A 9,830-nucleotide genomic window follows, 5' to 3' on the forward strand; every position below is an offset into this window, starting at 1 on the left:
TCTCACTGACACTCACAGAAGAAAACATGGGACAATTGAAGACCTGCAGATACGGTGAGATCTCTTAGAATCTCAAAACCAAGTGTTTGGACAGACCACTACCAGCTGGCCCAGAACTTGCACTGGGTATCAAACTAAAATATCTTGCATAAATTGTAAAATGGCACTTGGAAACAATTCCGCCGTGTCTCGGACCAGCCAGCTGGCTATCAAAACAATTTGATGAGCTCTATTTTCCTGGGAGAGGTGGCAGGTATGGCAAGAGGAGCATAGGCATTGTCATCGAGCATACTGTCTTTGGATCTTCAACTACTTCGGTGACAACAAACAGTTACACGTGTGATAGATTCTGTGGCTTGGCGAGGAAGGATCACAGATAATCCCAGGGTTTTGCTTAAATGCCAGGTGGTTTGTAAAGCCAGTTCTCAGGCTGGAGGAAAGAAAGAAGCGTGTTTCTCACAGCCTTGGCTTCATCAGCTGGAGATTGGTAGACTTCCGTGGGTAAACAGCCCATAATTGCGTGACACGTAGGATCTGCTCAGGAAGGTTTCTTTATTGTGACTTTGGGCTCTTCTGTTTTCTGCCTCAACTGTAAGCACCTGTGCCTCCCTGCCTAGATCTGCCTCCAATTTCAAATAAAGATGTAAGGGGGTGGGGGGGGGCAGTGAGGTGACAGGGCAGGACCAGGACTCAGGTGAGGAGAGTGAGACCCTTACCCTGGCACTAAAGAGGTACCAAAATAAAAGTAATATTGATTAAGACAAATATCACATGAATGTACTACTAATTTTTTTAGAGATATTTTTGCTATAGGGCACATGCACTCACTGGAAAGACAGAGAGAAACAGCCAGAAGGCAAGAAGTCCCCTCCCCCCCAGGGGGCTGGCCACACCGCAGTCCCTTCTCCATTCTCCTCTCAGAATCTTGAGGATGCACACATACACCTAGCATGAGTTTGAAGCCACCAGATACGGGACTTGAACTGTGGTCGAATACGTGGGAGTCCAGAGATGTATTCGTTCCACCATCTGCTATTCCCAAAGTTCACTAATTAAAAAAAAAAAAAAAATCAAAATTGATACAAAAATATCTATAATGAACAAAATACTAAATGTTTCCTAAAGATAGGACTAGCATTACTTATTTCTCCTTTTCCCTCAAGCTTTGTCACTGGATGCATCTCTAGGACAAGGTGAAAAACAAAGAAAATGGCTTCCTCCCCAGCCTCAGGACTCTCCTTTCTCCCATGGTGGGTATCTCTGGTCAGCAGCCCATGTAATCCAGTCATCTCTAGATGCTGAAGACTTCAGAATGTGTTCTAACAGCCCATAATACTGGGTGCACTTGAGTTTGGGGCTTGAGTCTTCTCCTAGCCCAGCCCCCGACCCTCTCCCATCCATTGCAACATGGTAATTGGACAAAGGTTCCACAGTTTGCCCCACCTCAGTAAACCCAGACCCTGTGACCCCTGGACCTGTTGAGCAAACACAAAGTGAAATAACTCAACGCTCTATTAAAGGCTGGAGTTTAAAGGTCAGCTCTGTACGCATCAGCTGCAAGTACGATTCAGCCCCTCAATGACTCTCAGGAGGTTTGTGCTTGCAGCATGGACTTAAAAGATGAGCCTCTCTCAAAGCTGGGAGCTATTTGCTCTGTGTAAGGAGCTGCAGTTGCCAACAGGAACACCGCAGGTCAGAAGCAGCCGGAAGATGCATGGATGTCCCGTACCAGGACAGTGCCTCCTTCTGATTTTGACTTAGAAAACTAAAGGTACCTGCTCCTTCCCATGAAAATCCGAACATTTCCCACTGAAACAATGTGACCCTTTAAACACTGTTAGCAGATGGAAAATGATTCAGTAATTAAGACAGATTTTTTTTTTTTCCCCAGCGCTCACATTTATCATGAAGAAATCGTTGTGGAATTTTGAGCCTGTGGGTCAATTTTCCAACAACAAAAGCTGGGTGTGGGAAGGTAAACCTCAAAACGTATTAGTGAAGTATGTTTATTTCAATCTCAAGAAAATCCGTCCTAAATTTTAGAACATTTTGCTGTGAATATAATAGACAACCACAGTGTATGCTTTGAATGTTTGGGGTGAAATAATGAGTGAAGAGAACCGTGTGGACTAGTTCTAACCCGCCGTTTGCACACTCCACTCCTTGTCAATGGCACTTTATCATTGCGACATTTCGTTGGGTGACCTTCATACCAGTTGACTGTAGGTGCCTTAATCTCTCTAAAAAAGCTGAGCCTGCTATAGATGGGTTAGTTTAGTTGTGGATTTTTTTTTGTAGTTGTTGTTGTTTTGTTTTGTTTTTACCCAGTTTTTCATTTACCTACGCTTTCATTTTTCATTTACCTATTCCTGACTTCATTTGTACACAAGGATGAAGTTCATTATTACATAACTCAGACGCCCATCGATGAGTTTTAGAAAAAATAAATTCATAGGAGACCAAAAAGCCTCGTAGGTAAATTGCATGACCCATTTTTAAGATTATAGTAATGAATACTTCAGGAAAATGTGTAGAATAAGGCTACAAATGAACAAGGGGGAAAGAAAATGTCATTTTTTGGTAATAAGGTACTTTCAGATTTTGCAACTTGTAACAAAAGGTTCAAAAGCAGAATAACTGTTGGGACAAGTCCGCGTTTGGGAAGGTTACCAGTATACATACACAGTCTGCTGTAGCTCTGTCCAGCTCCCAGTCCAACAGCAGGTATCTCTTTTGAGTATTTAGTCCTGCTTTCTTGGGAAGACAAAGTATTTTTGAACTCTAAGTAAAATTTATTTTAAGAATTATTTAATTTTCTTTATTCATTCATGTATTTAAATTTGACCAGAGAGAGACAGAGACAGAGAAAGTGAGAAGGTAAGTCACCAGGTACAGGACTCGAACCATGGTCGGCCATGTGGGAGTGTCCAGCACCTTAACCACAGACCACCTCCTGGTCTCCTCTAAGTAAATATTGCATAGTCCCTGAGGTGTAGTTGTATAGTATACCCATGCAAGTTTTCTTTCTCAAAGAATTAAGTGAAATTTTTGATTGTATAAAACAAGAGTATTAAAAATTAAACTGTGATACTTTGTTTGAAGGGGTCTAGTTTTTCCCTTTTCTTCTTTGGCTCTTCTCCATTTTCTTCTTAGCTATTTAACGAACTAACTCCCCTCCATTCTTCCTTCTTTTCCTACTTCTTCAATTTCCTCATTGTTTCTAATGTTCATTGGAGTGCTTAGATGTTAGGTTGTCTTATTTCCCTCTCTACGATTGTTATTTTTAAAATTAAATCAGTAAGTCCCACTAAGAACTAAAAAGCCAAGTTAGTATCTTTTATTAGCCTCTTATTACTCATCCAAACTTTATCTTCTTTTCTCCCTTTATTACAAGTTAATACTTGTATTGCAAGAGTATATATTTTTCTCCTTCAAGTTAAAGTATTCTCACATACAGAGTAGTTAGCTAAAATTGGTTACCCTGCCTTTGCAATTTAGAAAACCCCGTCACTCACCTCCCTAAAGCATATGGAAATAGTCACGTCATTTGTAGACAAGCATTATGCAGAAAGCCATAAACCTGACTTTCAGTTTTCAGGAGAGAAAGGCAAAACTCCCACTGCAGATTGGAGCAGTTGGACTAAATGTTGGTCTATTAATAAGCAGGAGGAACAATTTAGCTGCTTTCCCTGCAGAGCTAAAAAATAGTACTGCTTTTCTTCCTCCAGTGGCGTGATCTAGTGGGGGTTACTTGGTCCTGGGAATTTCCTGTCAAAGTGCCCATTTCTGTCAATCCCATTTTGGACCTTCCTGGGCATGGTCAGTGTGTCAGTGGTGTGACATATTGTATTTTAATGTGAAGGTGCCCAACCCTGGTTTCAGAAATGGGTCATGCATGTGGAGATGATTGAGAACAGGTGTAAAATAAGGGCAATGTATTGTGCTGATCGATAGTGATTCCTTTGCTTGTGCTGACACAGGCCTGTAAGTGTAGGTTGCCGGGGAAGCCATGACGTATTTTTCTGCACAAAACTGCATCATGGCTTTCCCCGTGACCCAATAGCTCATATTCAAGAATTTGTCATTTGTAATTATCATTTCTAAAAACCTTCTCATTCTTTGTTTTGCATTTTCCAATTTGATGAGCACCACTTTGTGTCCCCTCTCAATAGTGGTTTCTCATCAATCCCCTCTACCAAATTCCAAATTCTGCCTTTGCCTTCCAACTCAAGCCATTCCTGCCTTGGTTCCCTCTGTCTTACCTTGTCCTTGACCCTATTTTGGCTCTCCTGTTTGCCATTCTGTTTGTCACACCTCCCTAGCCTGCCTTTGTGTGGACTCCTCTGTCATTTATTTTTAACTGGTGGCACACAGTCCTTCACTGTCATCTGACGGCTTGCGCCTTCTTTCCCCTTTCAAGCCAGCTGCAAGTCTTTCTTCTCTTAAAGGAACTTCTGTTCGAATTTGGTTTTCATACCAGAACTCACTACTTCTTGCTCCTTTTAATATATATTTAGTCAAAAACCCAAATCTGTTGCAGACGTTCCAAAGACCATGGTTTTTCTATTTTATATGTTTGGTAACTGCGCAACAGGTGCGTAATGGGGTGTGTCTCAGTTCAGGAAATAAACTTCTAGGTTGTAGCCCTGGCAACATGGGAAGTATACAAGTTTATTTTTGTGAAGGTCCATATCATAAAGCTGTTCTCCTACCTTATGGAACAAAGCCGGGAAGGGGGTGCCCATCTGTGTATTTTAGCCCTTCCAAACTGATAGCAATTGTCACTAGAAAACTGTTGTTCTTGAGGGCAGGCATTAATATAACCAGCATTATTCATTTCATTCTGTTTCACATCTTTTGGTGATACTTTGCACAGAGTTAAGCAGTAACCATTTTTCTAATGAAAATTTGTAAAAAAAATATAAAAAATTAATAGTAGTTGGACCCCTGGTTTGTGTTTCTAAGTGACTATGTAGATTATTTCATCTATGCCAGTCTTTTTTGTAGTTACTAGGTTATACTCCTGTCTTTAATGACCAATCACTAATGGAAACCCAGAGAACTCTAAAGAGTCTATTTTTGTACTAGAATTCTCAAGGGTCAGGGCTCTGGAAATGAGCTGTATGGAAGGAAGGATTCCGGATTCAGTGGTCCCCCAGATGGTATCATGGGAGTTTGAACTATTAGGAGATAGACAGATGCTTCTTGCTAGGTGACGGATTGCTCTGGTTTTGAGGAAAGACAGCATAGTCAACAAGTGGTCCATTCAGTGGGCATTCGTGGTCTACTTTCCTGCTCTGGATGATGACTGTACTCTGCTTATAACTCAGAGCAGTTTTGTTGGACAGCAGAAAGCAACTAGTTGTCTCCTTATAGTCTAGACTCCTGTAAGGCAAAAGCTTGACTACTATTGTTTATTGCAAAAGAGAGGGAATGGAAAATGCCAATGATTGCATGCAGGATGAGGAGACATGAAGGAGAGATAGTCCCGTGTCCTAATGGCTATAGAACTGAGACCTTCCAGCTTGCAACTGAACTTATAATTAATATACAGGAGGACAAGATGAAACAAAGGATGTTTCCTCTAGGCTCAAGCCCTGCCATTACTAGGAAGAAAGGTGTGGAATGAGAAAGCTTTCTCCCTCGGTTTACTACAGGCTCTCCTAGACTTATTTGAGTTGTTGAGATCTCTTTTTTTTTTTTTTTTAAAGAGATTTTTGCTATAGGGCACATGTGTTCCCCGGAGCCACAGATACAAAGAGAGAAAGTGAGAAATCACCCCCCAGGGAAGATGGCCATGCCACAATTCCTTCTCTTCCATTCTCCTCTAGGGATCTTGGGTATGCATGCATACTCACCCAGCACGAGTTTCAAGTTACCAGGTTTGGGACTCAAACCAGGGTCAGCCATGTGGAAATCCACTGCCTTCACTACTACACCACCTGCTGGCCCCAAGTTGTTGAGATCCTTTTAAGTTGAGAAGTTGATTTATTTTTATGGTTAAATATAGTTCCTTGTTATAAAATGGTAGATTGTACAGAATATTCAGTTGTATTTTAAAAGAAGTAGGTGGGATTTTTCTCATAGTAATGTGTCATAATTGATAACATTTATTAATTGCTTCAGAGTTTTTTTCTAATTAAGTTTTTAAAATAAATGCCTATTTTGATTTTTACTGGGAAAGTAATTGAAAAAGGGAGGCTTACCAATTTTATAATAATGTGTGTATATATATATATATATATTTGTATTTTTATATATGTATATATTATATATATATATATCTTGCAAAAAGTTGTTCACTCCATTTTGCTTTGAATCACTTAATTTGTTTTCATAAAAAGAGAGGCAATATTTGTGTAACTATCTCCTGTAATCATTGGAGACTTGGAAGTTGCAAAAATCACTTTGCAAGACGACAACATCATCAGCCATTTCTAGCTGGGCTCAGATATAGTGTATTTGGAACTGTTTATTCCCGTTGAGAAAATACAGGTGTAATTAATGCTCTATAAGATTATTATTTGAGTCAGTGAGAACCCAAAAGATCCAGCTGTACACTCTGCACCATCTTATAAATAAAATAAATGCCACCACCCAGACCCTTGGCTTGGCTGGAGGAGGTGAAGGATGTGCCAAGGTGTGTGTGAGTTACCCTATGGATGACCGTCCCTCCATGGCTGTAGACTCTCATGCTATTCAGGAAGGTCTTGTGGATGATATGACCTAAGGACCCTTTGGTAAAACTGTCTGGGACAACCAACTTAATTTTTCAGTAGCACATTTCTGTTTGTGAAATTAGATAACAAGAATCTAACCCTGTCTTCTTAAACATCTTCCAAAAATTCATCTTTCTCATGTGAATGTATGCATGACATATCAGCTGGAATATTACCTCCCTGAGGAAACATACTATGAGAAATGGGCTTTCAGGGCTTAACATGGAAAGAAACGCACTTGCCCTACAGGAACATCACTCTTTGTTAGGCAAGATAATGAAAAGTCTAAGGGGATTACTGAAAACATGGTATGTTTCAAGTGTCACAGGGATTGGTAGCATTGATCAGTTTGTTTCACCTGACTTAACACCTGCAAGAAGTAGTTTAAAGAGTGGATGCAGCCTTGTCTCCTCTGGACCCAGCCTTGGCCCTGGCTCACAGCAGGCATGCACACAGTGATTATTTGTCGTTGTTGATGATCTTGGTGTAAGTAGATGTTTGGTACTTTTGTGGCCAAATTATTTGGGGAATTCTGAATTCAAACAAGTGAAACTGGGGACCAGCAGATGGCATAACGGTTATGTTGCTGGACTCTGATGTAGTCAACTGCAGTTCAAGTTCTGGACCGGACCCAGCAGCTTAAAACTCATGCTGGGCATGTGCAATTGCATGCCCAAAATCCTAAGAGGCGAATAGAAGAGAAGAGATTGTGGTATGGACGTCTCCCCCGGAGGTGATTTCTCACTTTCTGCCTCTCTCTCTGTCTCTCTAGTGAGTGCACATGCCCTATAGCAAAAATCTCTATTAAAACAAAAGTAGTGAAACTGGGCTGACCCCAGAGTGTAGTAGTTCAGCTCTGGGCAGAGGAAGCCAGATCCCATGTGGCCATCTAGGGTTCAAGTCCCCACCTGTCAGCATCACGTTAAGTGTGTACCTGTGTGCTATGATCGGGGTCCTAATGGGATGGAGAGCTGGAAGAAAAATGGTTGAGCCCAGCCAGGCTCTGTTGGGGGATACTTTCTTTCTCTGTCTGTCTGTCTGTCTCTCTCTCTCTCTTGCACACACTTGCCCTCTAGCATAAAAAATGAAAATGTGAAACTGACTTCTGAATTAAAACTACTCAGTCTGTCATATGGTAAAGTCCATTATAAATTTCCAAGACAATTATACAGCATATTTGCCTAACTAAATAACTATTCCAAACTGTTGAGTATCCAGTAGGACTTGCTTCAACTATAACATACTTTGGGAAGTTCTAGCCAAAACAAGCAATGTCTTCATGGAGACAGAAGTCCAGAAGGCTACATGGAGTGTGATTTCTAGATTTCTTTGACTCCCACTGTATTCGTTTACTGTAGCAAATCACCAGCTTAGCTTAAACAATACACATTTTTTAATCTGGAAGTTCTGGAAGTCAGAAATTCAAACTAGATAGCTCAGGCTGCATTCCTTCTAGGGGATGTAAGGAGAATCCATTTCCTTGCCTTTTGCAGCTTTCAGAGACTACTCACATTCCTGGGCTCAGGGCTCCACACCATTCTGATTTTACATCTTCATTTCCTGACTCTCCTACTCTTTCCTTATTAAGACCCCCTGTGGTTATTCTGGCCTCACCTAAATTATGCAGGAGAGGCTCTCCACCTTGAAATTCTTACTTTAATCATATGTATAAGTCTCTCTTCCACAGAAGGCAATATTCACAGGTTAAGGGTGCGGGCATCTCTAGGGACCATTAATCAGTCACTCACACCCATACCTAATACGTCCAGCACCGTAGAGGCACCTGCTGATCTTCGCCAAGTGATCAAATGAGATGTTTTTCTAAAAGCTTCCTGAATTATACTGCAAGGGAGAAATGCACTTCTGAAGTCACCAACCCTATAGGACTTGGAGGAGTTTTTGAGAGTCTGCAATTGTTTGAGTAGGAGCCTTTCAAGGTGGGTAGTGTTAGGGAACACGAATGCAGCCACAGCATGGAGCGTTCTTGTGGAAACACCATTCCCTTGATACTCAGCCGGTGTACTGACCTCGCTCCAGACCTGCTTCCTGTGTTGAAGTTGTTTTGTTAGGACCAGACTTTGAGTGGGAGGAAAGTGGAAGTTGGCAGAAGTGACAGGGAAGAGGCCGGAGTGGAAGGCACGGAGAAGGACTTGGACAGATCTGATGGAGAGATGGCCTTTGAGGCAATTCCTTTCAGAGGTTCAGGTGGTTAATGGCACACACGCTGCCCTCATTTCCCTCTGAGATAGTGCATTGGGAGCATCATAAAAGGCAGTCTTCCTTATTTCCTTAGAAGGTCAAGTTCGTATGCCTGGCTTCTTGCTCTTCCCGTCAATAATCATTTTGTTTTTATTCCTTAGTAAGTTTTATTTTTATGTTCCTTGCAGAAAATCAAAATCACTTAGTCTTATATTCAGAGAGAGCCACTTGTGCGTTTTGGCATATTGTCTTCTCCTTTTTTCCTCTCTGCGTCTATGGCTACGTTTCAGAATCAGGACTGTAGTCTAGATAAGGACTTCTATCCTGTTTCTGTTCACTTGGCTTAATTGCTTTGGGTAGATGGTTCCTAAGAGATGTGATAAAAAAGGCATGAGCATTTTATGGTTCCTTTTAGACACGGCCGGGGATACTCATGTACACTTCCAGAGGCAGTGTGCATGGAGTCTGTTCCTCCTCACTAGCATGAAACATTAGTCAGGTTTTAAAGTTGCGAGTGTTTATCAGACACGTTCTTTCAGGATTTGTTGATGGACCTTCTTTGTTTATACACTGAGACGTTTATATTTTGACTCTGAACAATCTTCATATGTCATATCTCTGGAACTTATTTTCCCAGTTCTCTGTCTTTTGAGTATTGCATGATCTGATATATGAATGTTTTTGAATGTTTGTTACCATAGTCAAATCTGTTACTTTTGGGACCAGCAGTTAGCGTAATGGCTAGGTCGCTGGACTCCCATGTAGTTGACCACAGCTCGAGTCCTGGACCCAGTGGCTTAAACTCACGCCGGGCGCGTGTGCATGCCCAAGATCTCAAGAGGAGAATGGAGGAGAAGAGATTGCAGCATGGCTATCCCCCTTGGGGGGTGATTTCTCATTTCCTATCTCTCT

The 9,830-nt window shown here is 41.4% G+C and overlaps 1 protein-coding gene across 1 annotated transcript in view; it reads left to right on the forward strand.

Annotated features, from left to right (window-relative positions):
- The first annotated feature begins 1,507 nt into the window (after positions 1-1,507).
- The window catches only part of LOC102496584 (thyroid hormone receptor beta), a 367,776-nt gene continuing 359,453 nt past the window's right edge, over positions 1,508-9,830 (forward strand). The window contains exon 1 of the mRNA XM_006170583.3: positions 1,508-1,771. The gene's annotated coding sequence lies outside the window, so the exon portion shown is untranslated. The remainder of the gene's footprint in view (positions 1,772-9,830) is intronic.

The sequence above is a fragment of the Tupaia chinensis genome, unplaced genomic scaffold (genome assembly GCF_000334495.1).
Source record: "Tupaia chinensis unplaced genomic scaffold, TupChi_1.0 Scaffold148626_1, whole genome shotgun sequence".
Classification (NCBI taxonomy): domain Eukaryota; kingdom Metazoa; phylum Chordata; class Mammalia; order Scandentia; family Tupaiidae; genus Tupaia; species Tupaia belangeri.